The sequence below is a fragment of the Pseudopodoces humilis genome, chromosome 3 (genome assembly GCF_049639895.1).
Source record: "Pseudopodoces humilis isolate 2021_Gansu_Grassland_sample_001 chromosome 3, ASM4963989v1, whole genome shotgun sequence".
Taxonomy (NCBI): Eukaryota; Metazoa; Chordata; class Aves; order Passeriformes; family Paridae; genus Pseudopodoces; species Pseudopodoces humilis.
In genome coordinates this window covers 109,228,886-109,251,928 of record NC_142202.1, presented here as the reverse complement: position 1 = coordinate 109,251,928, position 23,043 = coordinate 109,228,886, and positions in this window count along the sequence as shown.

Below are 23,043 nucleotides of genomic sequence, written 5' to 3'. Positions count from 1 at the left end.
TGTCATGAATTACAGGAGCTGAAGATACTGAGGTTTGTCTCCCACTGATTGCTGAGTTACCAAAGCAAACTGAAAAAAAAACATCGCAAGGACTTAACCTGAGGCAAGTGCTGGGATAGGAAAAGAAGTTACAAAACTAACAAGTTTATGCCCCCACCATTTCGTCATGAAATGTTCTAACATTAACCATGTACCAAAAACACCGGTTCCTTACAGCCTTTCCCCAGCTCTGATCACTCCAAGAAGCGTTCAGTCAGGCTGAGCTGAACAAAACCCTTCATTCATTACAGCCCAGTAGGATGCAAACAACTTCACAACTTGATAATCCCTTTCAGCCCTTATTAAATCAGCAACGCGCTGCAGGTGGGAAGTCAGCCTGGAAAGGAGAGACGGCCCTTTACGCACTTTGCAATAAAGCATGGCTTTAGTCACCAAAAAAGATTTCCAGGGCTTTCCCTGCCTGCCTCCCCTCCCAGGAGGCAGATTCCCAGTGTCCCGCAGCAGATTACACGAGCATCGTGTTTGCATTACGCGGTGGTGATGATGTGTTTGTTCTTGGCACCGAGGGGCTCTGACTCCACAGAGCTCCAGCAATGACAGTGGAAATCTTTCAAGCCTCGAGCTGAATTTGCAGCTTCCCCCTCCCTGCTGCAGCTCGGGCTCGCAGTGCAGAACACAAGACTCTTTTGTGGAAAAGAAAAAAAAAAAAAGAATCCCACTGAGATTTGTCTTCTGTCAAGAAAGAATGGATTTACAGCCCTCAGGACATGGCCCTGCTTTTCAAACACAGCCCCCAAGCAGTGGTCGGATGCTCATATCAGAAGTTAGGCATGTATAGGCTGACTTTATGTCCACATTTGTAGATTTGATGTTCCATTAATGAGCCCAGCATATGGGAAGGTAGGAAAGGAACAACCCATGGCTGGTTTTATTGACAGTGCAAATTTTCCCCAGCATGGTGCAGCTCCTGGAGCCACCTACACAGCACTGCTACCCCTGTCAGATGTGGCCAGACGTTCTACTGATCAAAGTATGACAATTATTTTTAATTGAAGACATCATCATTTTAACATATGCCTTTTGTTTGTTTGTTTTCCTCTCAAAAGTTTCCTGACTTTCTTCTACTTGTTGCATTTTAGTATTTTCTTCCCAATTAAAAACTCTCAGAAAAATAAGCAGGTCCTTTTAAAAACTGAAGTGTTAAAGGGAAATATTTAATTTGAAAAAATTTCAAGGGTTTTGATCTAAACCCAGCATTTTTAGCAAGAATGTTTCCATGATTGGTTTTTACTACTTTTACTACATTTTTTTTTTTCCTAAAATAAACAAAATTTCAGATTGAATTAAAAATTTCCATACTGGTTGGAAAGCCAGTCCTTTTCTGTTGGAAAAATACTTCGATGCATTAAAAGGGGGAAAAAAAAGCGCCTTTTGAAAAACACCTGACTTCTATTTAGATGAAAACTAACCAGCTGAAAATCTCAAACTCCCAAAGCATCAGATACTAACCCTATATGCAGTTCATATTCACACTGGCAGGCAGCAGTATCTTTTTCTTCCAAAATGCCCTCAGCTTTCTGTCTGTTTGCAGGCTTGCCTGCATATGGATTTAAGTTTCAGGGCTCCTAATTTATATATATATATATATATATAACTATATCTATAGCTATATATACATGTGTCTATGTATATATAAAAGTCACTGTGGCTTCATCCTCAGACTGTACATAACTGTCTCCTCTCTTGTTCCTGGAATGGATATTTGGGTCCTATTTGTATGGGGACATTGAGAAAAGAAGTTGGAACAAATTTGCCATGAAGTGTCTTGGGGCCTGCAAGCAACTACGTATGTTTAAACTTGAATTATTTGTCATCTTGGGTCCAAAGAGGTAGCTCTGTCTGGAACAGAAGCAACTCTGTTTTGGAGTTGAAAAGGCACATTTGCACACCTTGTTGTTAGTGTACCATGTTTAGTAAAGTTTATGTTTCATGAGGTAAATCAGGTAACAATGACATTTCATAATCTACAGAGATTTGAAGGACTCACATGCCCCAAAGCACTTTTTCTCTCTCCCCACAGCTTTATCAGATGAAATCAGTGAAGAGCAGATATTACACTTTCTTGCACTGATATTTTAAGGGCAATATGAAAGCATTTGGCTTTTAGGCAATGCTTTAATTTTCTATTACTGTTGCTTCCCATTTTCTCCTAACTTTTAGATGCTATAAAAGAGAAGAAAAAGGGAAAACACTAATCTCTCTTTTGACTGTGACAATTACAAGGTGAAACAACTCTTAGAGGCATCCTACATCAGTGACCTTTTCTTTCTTTGTCACAGTAGCACAGGCAGAACACTGTGTGTATCTGTATTCCCAACTTGCTTTTTGCCTTCACAGAATATTTTAAAATCATCACAGATTAACAGAATGGGTCAGACTGGAAAAGACTAAGGTGGATCATCTGGTCCCAACTCCCTGATCAGGCAGGGTCATCTCAGAGTGCCAGATTGCATCCAGGCAGTTCTGGAATATCTCCAGTGAGGAGACTCCACACTCTGGGCAATCTGTTCAGTGCTTGGTCACTGCACAGGGAAGAAGTTCTGCCTCCTGTTCAGGTGGAACTTGCTGGGATCAATCCCTGCCCATTCCTCTGGTGCCATTGCTGGATCCCCATGGAGCAGAGCCTGGTCCCTGCTCTGAGCCCTCCCTGCTCACAGGGACACCCAGGGATGAGGTCCTCTCCAGGTCCTATGGTTGTGGTTCCTCATCGTGTCCTTTTAGGCATTTGGATCATTTGAGAATGGTGTGAGAACATCCCCCAACAAGTGTCAGTCTTGCTGCAGCTGCTTCAGGAACAGAATCCCCAAGTAGTTCAGAGCAGATGTTCATGTTTAACTTGGTTAACTGGGTGAGGCAAGTTCCAGGCATGGTGGTGATTCACCTGGCACTGAACCGGAGGGAGATCTTTAAGGTCTCTTCCAATACAAACCATTCTATGACTCTTTGGATTCATTCTTGGATCCATTCTTGGATTCTATGATCCAGTGATTCTTACAGATGCTACTCCTGGTTGATGCTTTAGTTTTGGGGTTTTTTTGGCTACCTAGGAGCTGATTATAAAACTAATTTCATTTTCATTAACAGTTTGTTGGTTTGTTACTTTCATGGAAATTGCACTTCCTCTATTCTCAGCCAGCAGAGGGTTTGTGCATCTGTTTCCTCAGAAAGGTTGGAGCTGTCTGGATGGATGCTGAAACAAATCTTTACTCCTTTCTGTTTCCTCACAGTTGGAAGAGAAGCTAAGTTAACATTGAGAAAGTTTCTTAAAAAAACCCACAAACATAGGGACATGGGGTAAGGATTTTCTTATCTGCTTTCTGCCCCTGCTGCCATTCTGAGACTTTCCTTAGGGAATTTAAGGACATTTTGCCCGGTGAGGTTTGAACTTCTGCTGCTGTTGGGAGCCTCTCAGATGCCATTACCCCGGGTTCTTTGATTAGAGCACTGAGTCAAAACACCAGGAAAATGAAAAGCATTTTCTGAATTTTAGGTGAAGATGGGCTAATTTTGAATCTGTATAAAACTTTTCTCCAGAAATAAATATTTATTTTTTTCCAGATTGGATACCTCTAGTGAAAGGTGTCCCTGCCCATGGCAGGGGGTTGGAATTAGATAATCTTTGAGGTCCATTCAAATGCAAACCATTCTATGATTTTATGATTCTCTTACAATAAAAACAAAACAAAACAAAACAAATAACAACAAATTTAAATTCAGCCATTTCTCTAAATAACTTAGGGAGGAATTTCTTCCATGTATAAACAGTTTAGCAAGTCTGTGTACAAAAATATAAGGTAAGATTATGCCCAGTGTTCACAGCACTGAGCTGGGCAGAGCAGCAGACAGGTTTGTGGAATGTGTTGAGCAAGGCAGATATAAACCAGATGAGGATCTGTCCTGCTTTATTCTCTTCCTCCATGCAGACTTCATTGATATGAGCTAAAATACAGTGATTGGAAAAGGCATTTGCAGGAGAAGCAGAATGCAAAAATTCTAAGTGGGGCCAAGCAAGGGAGAAAAAAAAAATCACCTGCCAATAAAATTGACACACAATGGGAACATTGCAAGTCTGGAGAGAAAAAAAAACATTCTCACTCTGTTCTCCACAGCATGGTATCTTCTCTTAGAGCAGAATGACTGAATTTATTGAGGACATTTGGTAATTTGGCTACTGTAATATATTTCACAAGTAAGAGGGAAACAGCCTGATGAGACAGCATGTGAAAATCCAGATCACTGGGGGAGGAGGTTTATCCAAATTTATAGCTGCCAGTAAGGATGTGGCTTTATAATTCACAGTCACTCTCTCTCTCCCTTTAACACTGAGAAATCTGTCCTGTCAATGGCCTGTACTTAACATTCTGGTGCAAATTCAGATCTCGGTGGTGCTGGAGTAAAATCCATTGAGACTGATGAACTCGGTCTGGAATAAAATCATGACTCTCTCTATATTTGAAAAGTCTATATATTTTAAATGAGCTTGAGCTTTCACAGGCTGTGATGCTTTCTTAGATATACCTATAATATGAATGAGTGTGGAGTAATCTAATCTGGATTTGGGCAAGCTCACGTTTGTATGAGTTGTTCCATGTATGGTTGAAATTTGGATAATCTGTCCTGCTTCTGCCTCTCCCTCTGGGGTGCCCCACGCTGCACTGCCCACACCATGGTCTGAATCTTCTTTGTCTTTTGCTTCTTTGTGGGTCCTCAGGTGGACTTGTCTTCTTCACTTCACACCTGAAATAAATGGATCATTGTTTTCCTTTTTTTGGGTCCTGACTCAAGCTGTCCTGTCAATCACCTTCCATGGGTGACAGAGTTTATTCTGTTTATTCTTGATTCCTGTGAGGAGAGCTTCCCTTATTGCCATATCAGACCTCAAGATACCAAAATTTTCTTGAGATTAAGAGGTGCCACCACTTCCAAGACCCAGGCCAAGGCTAACACAAAGAAAAAGAGAAGGGAGCTCTATAAAAATGTCAGAGACAATAACAGAACTGATGGCACAGATATTAATTTTTGCAGTATTTAATGTAAGTTTCAAAAGCTTTTTGGTGCCAAAAAAAGGAAAGTTTTCTTTGCCCCAGGTTGAGACTATTCTTTTAAAATTTGGATTCAATGCCAGAAAAAAAGATTAAGAAAATGGATGCATAAGCCCTACAGAGCATGCAGCCTTTGGGATTTACAGAGCATTTAGAGCATAAAATGAAATTGAAAGGCAATCAAGTACAGATAATTTGGATTTTTGCAAATAAACCCCTCAGCTTTTTCTTGTTAAAATTATTACCCAAAAATATCACAATACTAATACCTTCCCATTAAATCCACTTTTTTATTTTTTTTTTTTCAGTTGAAAAGGTCTGTTTCTGGCATCAATTACACAGGAAGCCAGACAGAATTACAGTGGTGTTTTTTGGTCTTAGAATATCTATTTATTAAAGCTTTGATTCCTGGCCTGCACATCCCTCTTGCATGGCAACCTCTGCTTGATAAGATTATAACTATTAATTAAGTCATGCTAATGAGGCCAGCAAGGAAGGGTTTTCCCAGCTCTCACACTGTATTTCAAGCATTGCCAATGTCAGGTCTCTCCTATCTCCCTCCAGCTCTGCTGTCTCCTATGTTTCTTTGGAGGGGAAAGAGGGTTTAAAGCAGCATGTCATAAATCACCAGACATCCTCGTTGTAACAGGATGATCCCCTGTTAGAAGAGGATTTCCCCTCACCCTGTGAGTGGGAGTAATTGTTCTGTGGCTCCTGCTTTCCCTTTGAAGCAAGTGGGAGAGGAGCATCCTCTTTGAAGCCCAGCTGTGTGGCAGGAGCAGCAGCAGAGGAAGGAGATGCTCCGTGGCGATGCCGGTCTGTGCCAGGGAAGTTGTGTGGGAGGGTTCCCACTGTCTGCTCTCTTGGCCCTCTCCTTGGACATCAGAACCAGGGGAAAAAAAACCAAACCTGTCTTCTGGAAAGGGGATTAAATGGGACAAAGAGAGCATGGATGCAAGGCAAATATCTTGCCTTAAAACACGTGCTTCAGCTTCCCCAAAATTTCTAGGCTAATGGCATGATCTAATGATCACTGATTGAAGAATCATAGAATCATAAAATTATGGAATCATAGAATCACAGAATGGTTTGAATTGGAAGGGACCTTAAAGACCATCTAGTTCAAAGCCCGTGCCAAGGGCAGGGACACCTTCCACTATCCCAGGTTGTTCCAAGGTCTGGGATAATCCATTGTCTTCTGAGAACATCACGGTACCAAAAAAACCCCACTGCATATTTCTGTATTTCTGTCCTGTGTTGCTGCCCCGATCCTGTCTGTTGGTTTTGTGTTTGGGGCTCCTCAGACCAGCCCTCCCATCTTTACAGAAGTGCAATGTCAGTGTCAGCCCCATCAGGGCCCCAGGTACCGTCACATTACTAACACACACACACAAGTCCCCCCCATTTTATTTTTCTTTTTTTAGTCAGTCTGGTGGTATGAGGTTTAATTCATTAATAAAAGAGGCATGGATGGCAGTAGTGGCAGAGCAGCTAGCCCTGGCCCTGTGGCAGGAAGCAATACACGTTTTCCCTTTCAACAACAAACAAGCAAAACTGTGGAGAAAGTTCCCTTGGGCAGCGGTGGAACATTTGAGCAAGGTCTGTGGAGATTGCTGTCTCCAGCCCTGAGGGGTGGGAATGCTCTGAGGGCTTTCTGCTCTGTTTTTCCTTGTTCTGGCCAACTTCCTATGTATAGGATAAAAATAAGTCCTGAGTCCTCCTCCTTCCGTCCACTTCATTAGAGACATCCCTCTGTGCAATAACAAAACAGGCCCAGAGGAAGCGACACAGACCGAAATACAAGAACGATAATTTTCCTAACACAAATAAGCAGACAGAGGAGCTCATCTAAGGAAACAAATGAGTGAAGGCAAAGCCACAGATGAGCAAGCAATGGAGCCAAGAGCTATGCTTAGGCAACGCAAGCCTGCCTCTGGCATGTCTCCTGAGCCATCCCCAGCTGGGAAAGGCTGAGCAGTCACCTGGAGTGGACATCCCTGCAAGGGACTGACCTTCCCCAAGCCCATACCCCATGAGCAGCCAGACCTGGAGAGACCCTCACCCCACTTCTGGGCAATGTGGCAATGGGAAGAGCCTCCTTTCTCTCAGGGTGGACCTGGACCGACCCTTAGCCGGCCCTAACTTTGTCTTTCCCAGTGTTTCAGAAGCACCAGGAAAATCTATGAAACAGAGAGGCACAGGTTAACAGGAGGGATAGCAGTTCTCCAACTCTAGAAAAAAAGAAAGAAGTGGCTGGGCTCAGTTCACTCTATTATTTGCCATTTGGAGGCACTGACACTGCCGTTCTTCAAAATAACCTCGGCCCAAGTGTTTATTTATCTAGAAATTCATCGTGGATGCTTGCCGTGTGTTGTAGTTCTGTTTGAAAAGCTTCAATCATCAAATCAAGGACAGGAAAAACAAAAGCAGATCTCTCAGCTGGCCGGTCCCCACTGCAAAAAGGAAGCAAAGAAAACAAACTGGAGGCTGAATGTTTCTTGCTGTAAATAATCAGTGAATATCTCTGAACACTAACTGTGTCCAAGGAAGCCAAGATCAGTTTGTGAATGACTTGTTAGGTTAAAAAGAACCATATTAATAATAAATAATCTTTGAAACCATTCTTTCATGCATGCTCCATTTTCACAAAGTCATTTTTATAGGTAAACAGCCAAGCCCTCACTACCCAGGAAGTTAATGGCAAAGATAAGGAGACCTGAGGCTGTGTCTCTTTTAGAAAATGAAACGCGGCCTGGACCATTCGCTGGCCTCGAGGCCAACTGGCACAGAAATGCTTGCATCCATTCATTAAACTCTCCCACTTTCCAAAACAGAGCAGCTGTATCCAAGCTGCCAACTGGGAATGGTCCCTGGCTGTGCCGGCTGCCGAAGAGTGCCTGGAAACTGTTTGGACGGATGTTTGAGAGTCGAGGCCAAAAGTGAGCAAGGGACCAGTCTGAGAACCAAAAGCAAATTAAAGCACCTGGTAAAGCTCCTTTGCAACGTGCAAAGTGTGGACATTGCCCAAGAATTTGATGTCATGGCTTGGAGCAGCATCACTGCACTCGTGTCATTTATCCAGAAAGCTTTGCTCCTTCATTCATATCTCGACTCCACACATCCACTCTGGGGAGGTGTTGGGAAACCAGCTGGAGCTTGGAAGGTCTGAAGGCTTCAGGGCCTCTTTCACATCTGTATTTTCCTTTACCAGTGGCCCCACTACCAAAAAGGGACACCTGGGACATGAGTGTTTCCAGGTAGGGGTTCAAACCTCACCTGTGCTAGAAAGCAAAATTTATTGTACTTGAAAACCACAAAAATTTAGGCACTCCTGGGATCTTAAGTCTGATGTGTCATCCTTGTTAGCCAGCATGTCAACAGGCAGCAACACTCATACTTCACATTAAGGGTCCTCCTGGGGAGCATCTCAGTGGCACAACCACTTATTAACAGGGGAAAGAACAGGAGGGGACTCAAAATGCTTAACAGCTACACAGGCATTTCCCACAACCATCATTAAATTAAACCATTGAAAAGCCCTTCTGGGGCTGGCCAGGGCTTTGTGAGTTTCCTCTGGATTAATGAATTATGCAAGTCAAGAGGGGCTGGACAGAAAGGTGTGAATAAGAAGCTTACTAATTCCCCACAGTAATCACCTGCAAAAGTGTTTAGGAACAACATCTATCAGGCACTAAAGAGTAAGAAAAAGAGTAAAATATCTACAGCCCTCTGGTAAGAGACAAGGGGAGATGTGAGCCAGGGAAGTGTCACCTTGACATGAATCTACTGTGGGCACAGAGCACTCAGCAGTCATCAAATTGCTCCTCATGGTCCCAGGATTTGTTCTCCTCATATGGCAGGCACCTGCACTTAGCTGGAAACTTGTTTCCATTCATGTGAGAGAGTTCCAACTTCAAAGCAAGCCTTGTGATTTTTGGTTCCTGTGTGTGAGAAGGGTATTAATAAATGCTGTATTAATAGATCATCTGCTTGCATGCTTCCCGTCTTAAATAAAGATATTGGATCAACCCTCTTTTCCCAGCATCTCCAGACTCCTCAGATGCTTTCAGTGTGAGGCAAAGGCAAGACAGCAGCACCAGAAATGGACTTTGAAATCCAAATAAATAAAACCTCAGACCTTAGTGCAAGGAGAGTTTGAAGACCAGTTCATAACTGAGTTACAGAGCATGGGCGGATAATTTCTTTTGAAACTGTCTGAATCCAAGCTCAAAACCTAATATTCCTCCTTGCAGTTTGTGGAAGCTGGGAATCAGAGCCAAGATCCATTACTCTTCTGGGGTTACCACTCCTCCTAAGCCATTTCAGCAGGGAGGAAAACCTTCAGAGGACAGAAGACAAGCAGTATCCCAAAGGCTGGATCCAGACATGTCTCCATGGATGATATTGTCATTTTACTACAATCTACTGAAAAGCTAGTGATCATCTTTTCCAATATCCTTTTTAACAAAGCTTTGTGTGACTAAATTGAGTAAGGAGAATACTGGACATTTAATTTCATCATCCAGCTCTTATCTGCAGTGTTTAACCGCTGTTGATGCTATCTTTGCTTTAAGAATTCACAGGACATTGCTGTGAATCATTTTTCATAAATACTAGAGTTGGTTGGAAATTTTTAAATAATTTTTTCATAGCAAAAACAAAATTCTTAGCAACCAAAACACTGTGGGAAAACATTGGTTTCAATCTCCTGACTCAACATATGTTGAAAACAGAAATCACTTAAGTGCTTTATTGTGATAGTAAAGAAAAATTAAGGAGGTTGCTTTGAGAAAATTAGACTAAGCAGAGGAAAAAAATAATTGAAAATTGCTAAAAATAAATAAAATAAAATAAAATAAAATAAAATAAAATAAAATAAAATAAAATAAAATAAAATAAAATAAAATAAAATTTATAATTAGATTTAATTTAGTGCAAATCTACCTTGAAAATTCCTGTCCAGAGAAGCTGTGGCTGTCCCATCCCTGAAAGTGTCCAAGGCCAGGTTGGATGGTCCTTGGAGCAACCTGGGATAGTGAAAGGTGTCCCTGTCCATGGCAGGGAAGTTGGAACTGGATGATCTTTAAGGTGCCTTCCAAGTGAAGCCATTCCATGTTTCTATGAGAATATGAGTTTTATTTTTTCAAGATCTGGGGTTTTTTATTAAAATCCTGTGTGTTTGTATCTTTGTTAGGGTGCTATACTGCAGTGTCAAATACTGTAAGAAAACAACAAAATTATGTTCTGCACAGCTGTAATATGGACCTACTCCAGGGCAGTGCTACCAACTCTGCTTATAACTACACCTCAGAGGAAAGCACAGGGAAGGCTTCAAGGGCAAGAAAAAGTGGTCTCTGAGAAAATAAATCTGTTTAGCTGACATTTGGCAGCGCACTCAGTGCTGTCTCATGTTGAGGGAAACTGCAGTTGTCATAGCACACTGACTTTGGGGGGTTATTGCTATGCCTTGCCAGCAGGTTTAGCATCTTTTTAAGTCAGCCAGCTTTCCCTAACGCAGTAAAATTCATCACCAATCACAGATAGGCGTGTCCTGCCGGCATCCTTGATCCTCAGCTTCTCTATCCATTTTGCTCTCTCTGTTCATTGGTCACAATGAGTTATGGCAGCTGTATCCCACATATTGTCCAAAGCTCTTTAGCTGTCCAGCACATCATGGAAATTTCCCAGGAAAGCTCCCTGGTTGAAAAGTAACAACTCTGCAACATAATTCTCCGCGCCATGTGCAGTCATTCATCAGCAACACTTCTTCTGTGGAAACCGATGGGCAGATCAGTTACAGAGCAGAGCTGTAATGTGACCTGCCAGATAGATGGAGATCCCCACAGAGAATTCACTGACTGCACAAAAGAGAACAGAAACTTCTCTGGTGTTTCTGGAAAGAGGAAGAGCTCAGCGCTTGGATTAGCCTGGGCTGAGGGTAAGAGAGTCCCTCTCCACTCCGCACCACTCTGTTGCATAACCAGAGCTTCTAGAAATAAATGAGAAACAGAATTAAATAAAATTATTTTTAAAAGGAGCTGTTTTCCTCTAGGAATTCCAGTGAAAGAAATAATTTACACACAGCTGCTCTGTGCCTCAGCTTTGGCTGTGCAATCACTCTTTGTACTGTGCTAACAAGAGGCTGCTTTTTAACAGGAGAGTCCAGCCAGGATACAGGCTGACGTCCACTTACTGAAATAACATCCAAGACCAACCTTTGGTTTTATTTGTGCATTATCTGCCCAGAAATTTTCTCTTCTGAAAAATTAGTGTATTGAAGTACTGCCTATTTTTATTACAAGTCTTCATTTTAAAAGTTATTTTCTACTTTTCTATTTAATAATACACTCTTTTTACCTTTTAACTTCACACTGTCACATCTCAAATTTTAACAGGTTTAAACTGTGATGCCCAAGTTGACTTGGTAAGGAGGTGCTTGCACTGACCCCAAAGTCACAAGTAAGAGGGATATATTTCAAAATGTAGGACTTCTTTCTTATAATTTTGGTTTTTTTCGAATTTCCCAGCCATGAGGCTGAACACAAATATTCATAAGGAAGTCATATTACACGTGTCTTGGTGAGCATTTTGAAGGAAAGAATGTGATATTAAGATTGGTTAATTCAGTGTGCTTATATTACAAAAGGCTTAAAAAAGAAACTGCGATCTCATCTTAATAACTGAGTAAAAAACAGAACTAAGAGTCAGTTTATATAATAGAGAGAGGTCACATGAAGTTCCATGCAGATGAGTGTTGTTCAAAAGATTCATAAAATCTGGGAAACAGTGACTCATGAAATAACAGAGGCTGGAGATTGTAGGATCTCATTAGGATCTCATGACACTGAGTGATACTTGTTGTTGATGAGATACCGTGGCACTGAAAGAAATTCAGTGTTGATAGATGCAAAGTAATGAATATGGGCTAAAAATAACCCCATTTATATGTATGTCACAATGTTCTTAATTAGCAATGACTGTTCACAGGGAAAATGGGGTTTGTGGCTAATATTCTGAAAACATTAACCCAGTGCTCAACAATCATTAAAGAGGCTGATAAAGCGCAATGAATTATTAGAAAGAGAACAGAGAACAAGCCAGAAAACCTCATTATCTCATAGTAGAAATCTGTGTGTATTCCTGTCTGTCCTGACTAAGCGTGCCTGCCAGGCAGGCAGACTTCCTTGGAAGGGTGCAAAGAAATTGTGCAAAGAAAGAACTGAAGCAAATGCTCTGTCTCACTGCCCAGCTCTGTCTCTCTTGTGCTCTGGATTAACAGGACAATGAGGCTCCCTGGACACTATTCTGGACCAAAACCAGAAGAAACAGGAGTTATTAGGATGTTAACCCTGATGTCCTTTTCCCCCCACCTCTTGTTACCAGTAACTTTTGCAGGACACGTTCCTGGGCTGAGCAATTTGTGTTAGCTTTTCTCTTGTGCTGGGTCCACAACATGCAACAATCACTCCACAGAACACAACAGAAAAAGTGACAAATATTGTGGATTTCAGAGCTAGAGGGTAGAGCTTTGTAAAGGGGAAATGTGACATTAAAAAGGAAAACTGTGAATGGGGGAAAACTGCTGAAAAATACTTGCTAGGTGATGGAACTACTGCAAAGCAGATAAAGACTTTCATATAAACAAAAATCTTCACAAAATTGTTCTCTATTTTTCCTTTCACCATCACAGAGACCTTTCTTCCCCACAGATAAAAATCTCCAGATTTTTCAAATTAGCACATTTCTTCAGTCTGCTCCTTGCTGTGATCCTCCTTTACACTGAATACAGTAGACACTGGGGGTTTTTTAGAGTAAAAATATCTTCAGTCAATAATTTTGCTGACATTGGGTGTAAAGAAATTTTCTCTTAATCCAGCGAGTGAAATTTTCTCTTAATCCATGCAGCTCTTGCACCCAGACAAGGAAGATGGTACACATATGTAAAACTTGCTTCCAAAGAGGTCCTGCTTCCAACAAGTTTTGTGCTGGATTTTCTGCATTTCCAGAGATTTATGGTAAATGCATCAGGACTGTGTTAAAATCTAGAAGAGAAATGCTGCAAAAAAGGTACATTCCCAAAAATCTTTAACATATGGTGAGGGAGACAGAGAGTAGGAGAGGGGGGAATATATCAGAGTTCTGTATGTAATAAAGATTGAGCAAAAATGAAAGGGATTCTCTCTCAGGGGTGCTTTAATCTCGTCAGGGATGAGTGCCAGGACCAGAATTAACACTTGTGAGATCGTCCTTGGCACTCTGCACTTGGTGAAAAAATCTGGTGTAAATCTGGGAATGAGAGGACTCATCAGGCCACAACATGCCCAACATCAAGGGGAGCTCCCAAAGTTCAGGAGCAGCTGTCAGAGCTGTGGTCACACTCTACCAGTGGTCGCAGTCAGCGTGACCCCTCTGGCAGCCCCAGTTTGTGCTCTGATGGACCCTGTCCCACCAGTGCAATCCTGCAGCAGGAAGGGACACGTGCTGGGCCATCCATCACCTCCAGCAGGGTCCTCCTTGCAGCTGGCACAGATCACATCCGAGCAGATGGGATAGGTCTGTGCCTGCACCCTGCAGCTCAGAGCAAGAGAGGAATATTCAGATTAACAGAAAATTTTGCAGTCAACCTTTTTTCCAACACTGATTTTCCTCCAGGGAAGTATGTGGTCCAGTTCAGGGAAATGAGAAAGAGAGCTTTTTTTTTTTTCTTTAATTTTACATTTCAAGTAATAACAGTTTTCTGGCTTCTTGTGCAGGTCACTAACAATGCTCCCCAGTGAAAAAAGTTAGTAGTTCCCACGTCTCTGACTCACTTGGCTGAACTAAAACCTGAAGCCGAAAATCTCTCAGACCTGATGTGCATTTACACTGCAGCTTTATTTTTTCCTTTTTCAGTAGAATGAACCACCTTTCCTGAAGACATCAATGTCAAATCTTGCACATTATAAAGGGATGCGTAAATAAGATCCAGCTTCACCAATGTGTATGTCACCATGTGGGGAAGGATAGGAGAATACTGACTTTGGGTAAGAACTGCAAGAGTTTCATGCAACAGAGGCAGAGATGAGAAGTGGAATTAGGCAGAAATAAATCAGTGCCAAAGCAGAGCTAGAATGTGTGTGCTCCTGAGGGCACAGGACTGAAATCCTGATTTAAATTAGCACAATGCTCTATCAGTGGAGGGTAAAGAGAGTTAGGGACTGGGTAAAAGGGGTCATTAATGGGGAATCCCTCACTCTGTGGGGGGATCCACTGAGGCTCTAAGGGAGGGCTCCAAGGATTGGTACACTCAGCATTTCTGTCTGTGAGCTTTGGAAATAAATTTTGCATCACTACAAAGAAAATGTGTCTGAGGATCAATGCAGGGTAAACTAAGAGAAAACAGGAGTCTGACCAACAACTCACTCAATAAATCAAGTCAGGTACAGGGAAAATGCTCAAAATGAGCTGCATGGGAAGGCAAATGTTCAGGAACAAAGAGCAGAGACCATGTTTTCATATGGGGGTTGTCTCCTGTCCCACATAAAGGCTTCATTAAGACACTGCCTACAGCAGCTGCAGGTGTTTTGCTCCTGGGCAGAGAGTGATGGTGAATGTCATCATGGCCTCGACTTCACATGTGGCTGGGATGGAAAGAGCTACATGTCACCACTGAGCACCTGCAAAATCACCCAGTCTGAGGGCCTTTTTTGCCTTGGTCCACCAGTGACATCAGGAATTAAAGTGTTTGGCTCTGCTGAAGTACCAAGTGTTTTCCCCTTCAGCACAGATCCCCAGGGGAAATGTGAGACACAACTGCTCAGTTCTGCTCTGGGCAAGCAACAGCAGAGCAGTGAGAACCTGAGGCACTTCTCAGCCCCTGGCTTTTAGGAAAATAATCAGTCAAACATCCTTTGGTGCAGATAATGGCAGGAGGAATGGATAATGGATACGGAGAAATTTTAGGAATTTTCACTGGGAGGAAGGTAACCAGTGAGTGTCATGGAGAAGTGATGGCAACAAATTCGTAAATTATCTTGAAGTTAATAGCGAAGTCTTCACATTTGCTGATGACACAGTATTTTGGAACAGAAAAACTTATCTGCTAAGAAAAGCAAGAGGGGAGATTTCTACAGTTGTATAAGATGAATGATGTGGAGACAATGGTAGGATTCATTGTTTCCCACCTATTCTGATGCAAAACTGATGGAATATCAAAGTTAGCAGTTGGAAAGTCTAAAAGAAAGATTTTTTTTTTTTTTTTCCCCAGAGACAAAATATATAGAACTTGCCAAGAGGATGCTGTGGATGCTGAAAATTCACATCAAGGAGAGACTGGACAAATTCATGGAAAAAGAATCCATCTGCATTACTAAAAAGAAAAAGAGAGCAATCTCTTGAGCCATAAATTGTTGGATTTTGGAACAGCAACCTGGGGAAGTGTCAGTATGTGCTTAGCACAGTCTGCTCTGCTTGCTCTCTGCCAGACCATGATCCTCTTGATATTCATTCAAAAGATGAACATTTATTCTTCAACACTTCCACAGCCCAATGCATCTCCATGACAAGAGATGAGGTTTCATCCCCTCAGGACCAGCATCCACGTTTTCCAATTCCATGGTATGTGCTTTACCACTTAAAACTGCCGTGCCAAAGATGGGCACTCATCTTTAATTGTTCTGGCCTTCTCCAGAATTCCCACTGCTGAAGCCTGGCGTGGTGCCACGTGCCAGAACAGGCACTCCTGAGCATCTGTGGGGCTGGAGCTTTAAAGAAGCTCCAAGACAAACCCAGAGATGCCTCAGCATTAGAGACCAAAGAGCCAATCCACTCGGGGTGAATTCCACCCCAGGAGCCCAGGCTGTTGAGCTCGGTGACTGAAAGAGGTGATGTCGTTGTAGCACATTAATACCTGTGAGCAAACAAATACCAGATACTACAAGGCTTAGTAGCTGAAAATGGGAAAGCTCTACAAGACCTGAAAGCCAGGGAAATTCTAATTAGAAATGAGGTACAAACTTCTAACAGGGATTGTGGTTAACCACTGGAACAAACTAGGAAAGGGAAATGCTGGATTCTCCATCTCTTCATGTCTTCAAAGCAGAAGAGGGTGTCTTCCTGCACAGTATACTGTGCTCAGTTCAGCAGATCTGGATGTAATAAAAGGGCTTCACACATTCCAAAACTCGGATTAAATTATCTTGTTGTCCTTTCAGACTTTTATCTTTACCAGCTTTAACCCCTGCAGTGGATCTACAGAGTGAGTTGAGGGTGACCAGGTATGGACGGGACTGGGTTCATTAAGACCTTCTCCTTTAGGAAACTGCTTACAAAAATGGCTAAAAGTGAAGCTTTCAAAGACCATCTTATCATAAAGTGAATGCAATAAAACACTAGAACATCACACTGGAAAATAAGTTTACAGAGATAAAAACACAGTTTATATTCCTCTAGTGCCCAGAGCTCTGGAGCCATTTGTCCCCAACACTTATACTGCAATCCAGAGAACAGCAATTTCATGTTGTGTGTTAATTTCCAATGCAAATGGGAAAAATAGAGATGGTTTATACATGACTGGGGGACAAAGTCCTGCCTCTCGCTTTCAGCCCACCAACCAACACAAGCAGCTTCCCACAGGACAGCAATGCCACAATTTACTTCTTCTCTGTCTTTTCGTCTATTCCACAGCAGTTGTGTTTTCCCATTGCAGATGCCACCTCAAAACATGTACCCACCACCCTTCAAACCACACCAGACCACCTTTTGTGCTTACCTTAGAGAAGGCTTCACACTGCTCAGGCCAAAGGATTTAGTGTAATTAAATCTGCAGTAAGGATCTGTGATGAATTATGCAGTTTTGGTATCTGCAGATGAATCACACCAATGGAACAAGCGGATGTGGTGTCAGAGCCAATCTTGGAAATGGAAAATGCCTAATCCAGCATTTTAAAGGTTTAATGCAGCCAAGATTTCAGAATTTCAAATATATTCTTTTTAATCTTTGTTTAAGCCTGGATTTGGGGAGGGGACTGGTTATGGTATTTAGATTATTATTTTTGCTGTATCAGGATTATCCTTTTCAGTAACTGTTAAGTTGCCACAAGCATGCTGTCTTTTCAATGCAGGAATCAGTTAAGCATCACAGATAGAGAAATATTATTATAACCATTCTACAGCCCATTTTGGCCAAGAATGGGACCAGGAATGCTGACTCTCAGTCACCTGCTTTCACAAGTAAACTAATAAACAAGGTAGAAAGCTAATAAAAGAAGGCACTGTGTACATTAACCCTCATGTAATAGTACTTACCCCATGCTTATGTTATATGCAGGAGGTCAGAGGAGATGAACAGAGAAGTCCCTGCTGGCCACAAAGCCAATGAACCTATTTTTAAACACGAGGCAACATTCAATAACCTGCATCAGCTTTGATTAACTGTTCTGCAAGACTGAAAGCAACACAAGCAGAACTAACGTGCACAGTGGGCAAAAAAGACATCAAAAGCACAGTTCATGATGGCAAAGTTTTAGTGCAGAAATGCTGGATGGGAACCTTGGCTGTGCAGTTCATGCTGACCCTTCTGGAGTAGTTCATCATGTCCCCAGAACATTTTGGCCAAGGCTCTTACAGAAAGGCACTGACAACTGGGCACTGTTTCAGTGCCTTCAGGTTTCTAGGTAACCCCAGTCTCTACCTCTTAAATACATAAATACATATATATATATATGTATATATATACAGATATATATATGTATACATATATTTGAGCTGCTATGAGGCAACTAACTTTTTTAAACATGCAAACAAGCTTAGTATAAAGCCTATAAAACAGCTCTGCTTTTTCTGGTATTGATTTTGCTTATTTTGAAGTTAAGCATATCCATAAATACGTTCTATGGTCCCTTGAGGTAAGTCTCATAAGGTATTTAAAAAGGAAAGAGAAAAAGGACGAGGAGGAATTTTTTGGCAGCAATTACCATCTCAGATAACCTGCCTGGGGTTGGGAAAGTGTGCCAGCAATCTGCTCAGAAATAGCTTTCATTTGGGCTGTTTATTTTCATATGCTTTGTCTGACACTTTACTGCTGTGGCTGGGTACTTAACTGTCAGCTTCCATTAAACGCTTTGTCAGTTCTTTCCACTCCAGGCAAAACCCAAAATTATTATCTCCCATTATTCATTAAAGCCAACACACTGGCAGGAAGCAAGCAGGATGACAAAGGAAATCATCCTTGTTTCAAATGTTAGATTTCCTCAGGGTCCTTTGCTCCAGTACTCCTCTAGTTCCCTGTCCCTTCCTTCTCTTGGCTGCCTCAATCACCTGCCTTGCTTCTTTCAAATAAGTGGGGCACTTGGGGCAAGATATTCCACTTTAAAGCAAAGCTGGGGGGACTGAACTCCTCTGCAGCAGCTCAAGATATTCAGATATTCTGAAACAAATTAATGTGTTCGCTTCAAATTAGTTTGGACTTTCAAAGCATAATCACATGGATGAGTATCCCTTCCTATGGCAAGATAGAGTATGAAATATGAATGGGATGTTAATAAAATAGCTTTGGGAGTATCTATTACATGGTTTCTTGTTTTGCTGTTTTAGGGTGTGTCAATGGTTTAATTTTCTAATTATTTCAACTAAGTTTTCTGTGTTCCTATACATAAAGAAAGGGGGTGGGGGGGGTGAGGATGGTGGGTGTTAATTCCAGAAAAGGCAAAACATGTCATTTCAGGTCAAGCAAAACATTTTAAGATGACCCAGACAGATCCTCCTCCTTCCAAATTTGGTCCTTTCCAAGCCAGTGCCATTGTCTCCCCGGCACTCTTGTTCACCCTTTGAACCAAAGAATCCATTACATGCAATGCTCTAATTATGGTCTGGTCTCTTTTAATAAGCACATGTGGAACAGTATAATCGTGGCCCCGGGCTACTGAAATGGTGGACTCCAGCCTGGACCTGGACCTCACATAAATTTGCCCTGTGTCCTGCCAAGGTCCCAGACATGGGATGTCCCACACAGTCCTGAAGGAGATCCCATGGTTTTTACCACTCCTTTTGGTGTTGTGCACCTCCAAGCTGGCCCAGCTCGGGTAAAGCCAGTGCACAGCTCCCTGCTGACTGTCCCCTGCTAAGAATTAGCAGATCTCAATAAAATTACCCAGTGGACCTCTATTAAAAATTAAAACCCTTTAGCTCAAGATTGCAAAGTGCTCACCTCTTGAGCAACAAAAGCCCCACCAAACAAAACCAAGTGTTCCTCAACAGAGGATCTCTATTGCTGTCCTTCTCCCCTAAGAAAAACATTCAGACTGAACATATTTGTTCCCACTCATGCTCCTGGGATTTTCAACGAAAATCTTGAAGCTGTCCAAGCAGCTCATAAACTGGAGCCCCTTTCTGATTCAAGTGTGCCCTCCTGTTCAGATTTTGGGAAATGGGATGATTAATTGATTTCCATCATCAGACTCCCCATAAGTCACAAACCAAGCTGCTATTTCAAGTTTCCATTGACAAAGATTTCATTATAAGAAGCCATAATTTTTAACCAGCACTGTGCAAACTGTTTTTAGTCTTCAGCCTGAATTAGGCCCATATGTTACAGAAAAACACAGTGAGGGCAAGTTGTGGGGGTGAAGTGGTGAGGGGAAGGGAAGGGAGCAACTGGTCTATCTCAGTGGCTGAACAAACTTCCACCCACATCACAGCATAAAGGGACTCTGAATTGGTCGTCTTAACCCTTATCTAAACAAAATAAATCAAAAATACAATTTTCCGATTGACGCTGAAGGATTTGCTTTCTTAGCCAAAAAGCAATTTTAAACTCCCTCGCTGAGTAAGCTCTGCCCAGATACTGAACTCCACTGAGAGCTCCTGGAGTCCAAGGTGGAATCACTTAATTCCTGTTCCGCTGTTCTGCTGCTGGGATAGAAACGTCCTTAGCACCTGCCCCAGGATGCAGATGAAACCACAGCTGAGTGTTGTATGTAAACCTGATGGCTGGGAGACTTTCCCTCCAAAGGGCTTGACAAGGCAGTCAAAAAGACAGGAAAAAATGGGAAAGAGGCAGTGCTGCAGTCCTTCACAAACAGACAAGGTGTAGCCCAACAAAGAAAACAGTTCACTGTCAATAAAAGATTGATCTCCAGATCCTGCCAAGATCACCTGCATTGTTATGATAACATAGTCCGTGGCCATGAGCCATGGAGTGAAATTTTACTCTGTGAGTAAAATTTTGCCATTGCTGCCCTGTTGAACTGTCCAGCAGGAAATGGATGGACATAATGGTGTAAAGCACATTCAACCCAACCTGTTTTATTCAACTGCATAGACAGAGCCTTCAGCAGAGCAGAGGCTTCATCTGCATTGTCGCTCCAAATCAGGACCTGGAGATAGAAGGATCTGGAGATTGAGCACTCCCTTTGTATGATAAATGCATCCCAAAATGACCTCTGCTCCATTGTCACGTGTGCTTCAGCTCTTTGGCAGTGTCAGATTGTCGTCTAATGGGATGGTAATTCTCTGGGTGACAAGGAAGGGGGACAGCAACATCACTGTAGGGATGAACCAGAAGTACCAAGGAGTAGTTTAAGGAGTTTACATTAAGCTGTGTGACTGTGTGATATGGCTAAACCAAAAATTACTGGATATAGGAACTGGTAAGTCTCAGTCTCTTCTTCTCTCTGATTTGCAATACATCCTTGGACGAGTCACTGCAATTTGGTTTCATCCCCTGCAAAAGAGGGATAAATGATATCAACCTGCCCAAAATGTTCTCTGACAGATGTAAACAGAACCTGATGAACAAGTGCAGCCTACTAATGCCCTTGTCATCTAGATTGCCAAGGCAGCTTCTTGGCATAGTGCTGTCACACAGGGGGGTTACAGCACTCAGCAACTTGGGTAAGCCAGCCAAATTTTACATTCATATGATGGCTGCTTCCAGCATGACAGAACTATGGCAACAGCACAAGCCATGTCAGGATCTGGAAGGGCCAGAGGTTGATTTGAAATTTCCCCAGATAAAGAAAAATATTTAGCAGTCATTGAAAACAAACAGTGATTTTTCTTCTCCGCCCCTTGAACGATGAATTTAATCAGAGGTCTAGGTCTTTTCCTATTTTCTTTCTTTCCTTATAGCCTAACCCAGGCTGGATGGAAACCCTGGAACTATTGCAAATTCCTGTGCTTTGAGGAATTCGTCTCAGTTCACGCTGGATTGGTCAAACAGATAATGTTGCAATAAGGTTGTGGCAGACTGAGAGTAATACCCTGTATCTGACTTGTTTTCTCTCCTTGCTGAAATGTTGCAGTCTGCTCATGTAGTTCTTATCCTAGCAGACAAAAATTTTTTACCAAAAACACAAGTTTTGTTGTGTTTCAAAATTTCTTGCCAAAAATCTAGTTCTCATTTCGGTTGTGTCCTGATAGAAATATATTTGATGTCACAAAAATGTCATCAGCTTCAGCAGCCTCAGTATTTTGGATTAAAACAGGAAATTTGGACAACAGAAGAGGCAGAGAGTTTTGGAGAATTTCAGAGAGCATGAAAGGTAGAGAAATCACATCCTTCACATACAGGTTTTGATAAGAAACTTCTGATTTATGTCTCTTGGACTTCAGAAAGAGGAGTAAGTCCACACAGTCTAAGCCCAGAACAAACTATTTACTAAAGACCTTCAAAGATGACCTTCCCCTCCTCTTGCTGTGACTTCAATGCCTCGTGCTCAAGTAAACCATTTTTTCAGGATGATACACAGCCTGATTAAAAAGACCAGAGATTACAAGTTCCCCACTTGTCTCCACAGTTGTTATTAATTATTAATCACCCCCATAGTTAAAATGTGGCCCTTGTTTCTTGTCAGGATTTGAGCTCAGGTTCTGTTTTTGATACCAACCTTTGTTACATCTCTGTGTAGCTGACCAGGATGTCTCTACTACTTCTGTTTATGAAGATGTTTCATCTAGCATAACCAAAGCACTTCACAACATTGCTTTTCACACCAAGCTCTTTTAAGTCTTCCATGGCAGCACATTTTCTCTGGACCTTATGTTTTTTTGCAACTTTGTGCACCTTAAAATTAAAGGTGTGCATGAAATGGGATTTCCTGTCTCACAGCAAGGCACAAGTCACTGGGCAGATCCATCATCTCGGGGATATTCAGGGCAAGACGTCAGTTCACATCCCACCTCGTGATCCAGATGTGGATCTGTGCTCTCCAGATCATGCTGACATAGGAATTGTGCATTTCTCCAAATTTCCATCGGATTTCTCTTGTTGTGGTTCATGAGTAGCTTTGTCTAAAAGCACATCTGATCCCAAGGTTCAGCATCCTGACCTCAGCAGACTCTGTGCTGATGTCTGAGTCTTGGGAATTGCAGTCAATCAGTAGCAAGAGGTGAATTCAGCCAACCTTTTCAGTTCTGGACGTTGGCCTTGCAAGACAAATCTCCACGGAGCTGTTTTTGCGTCTCCGGAGCTGGCACACGGACACATAATGCAGTATATGCCCTTCCCTATGGGACACTCCTCCATGAGTTCATTCCTGGCTTAGCTGGAGGAGCTGGATTTTACATTATTAGGTATTGAGTTGCAACATGAAATTACCAAAATGTAAAACATGGGAAAACATACTGTAAATCACTTATTGGCAGGTCTCTCACCTCTTTACAAGTGTACAACTGGATACACATGAGTCTTTTGGAATTTCCAAATTAGAGCCCAGAAGACTTTCCCAAAGAAAGGTATTTTCTACTGGCACCAAAACAATTTTATCTGAGCTAAACAACAGAGTTAATGTTTTAGCATTCACACGGCCATTTGCAGGCTACAAATCCAGACTTTATTTCACCTCCTTCTTGTACTGTAGCTCTATTATTATTGCTTTTTTTAATGAATGTTATTTTTCTTGTAACTCTCCTGCTTTGGCTTTTCAAAGGAATTATACAGAGACCCAAGGGACTGACAGTGAGA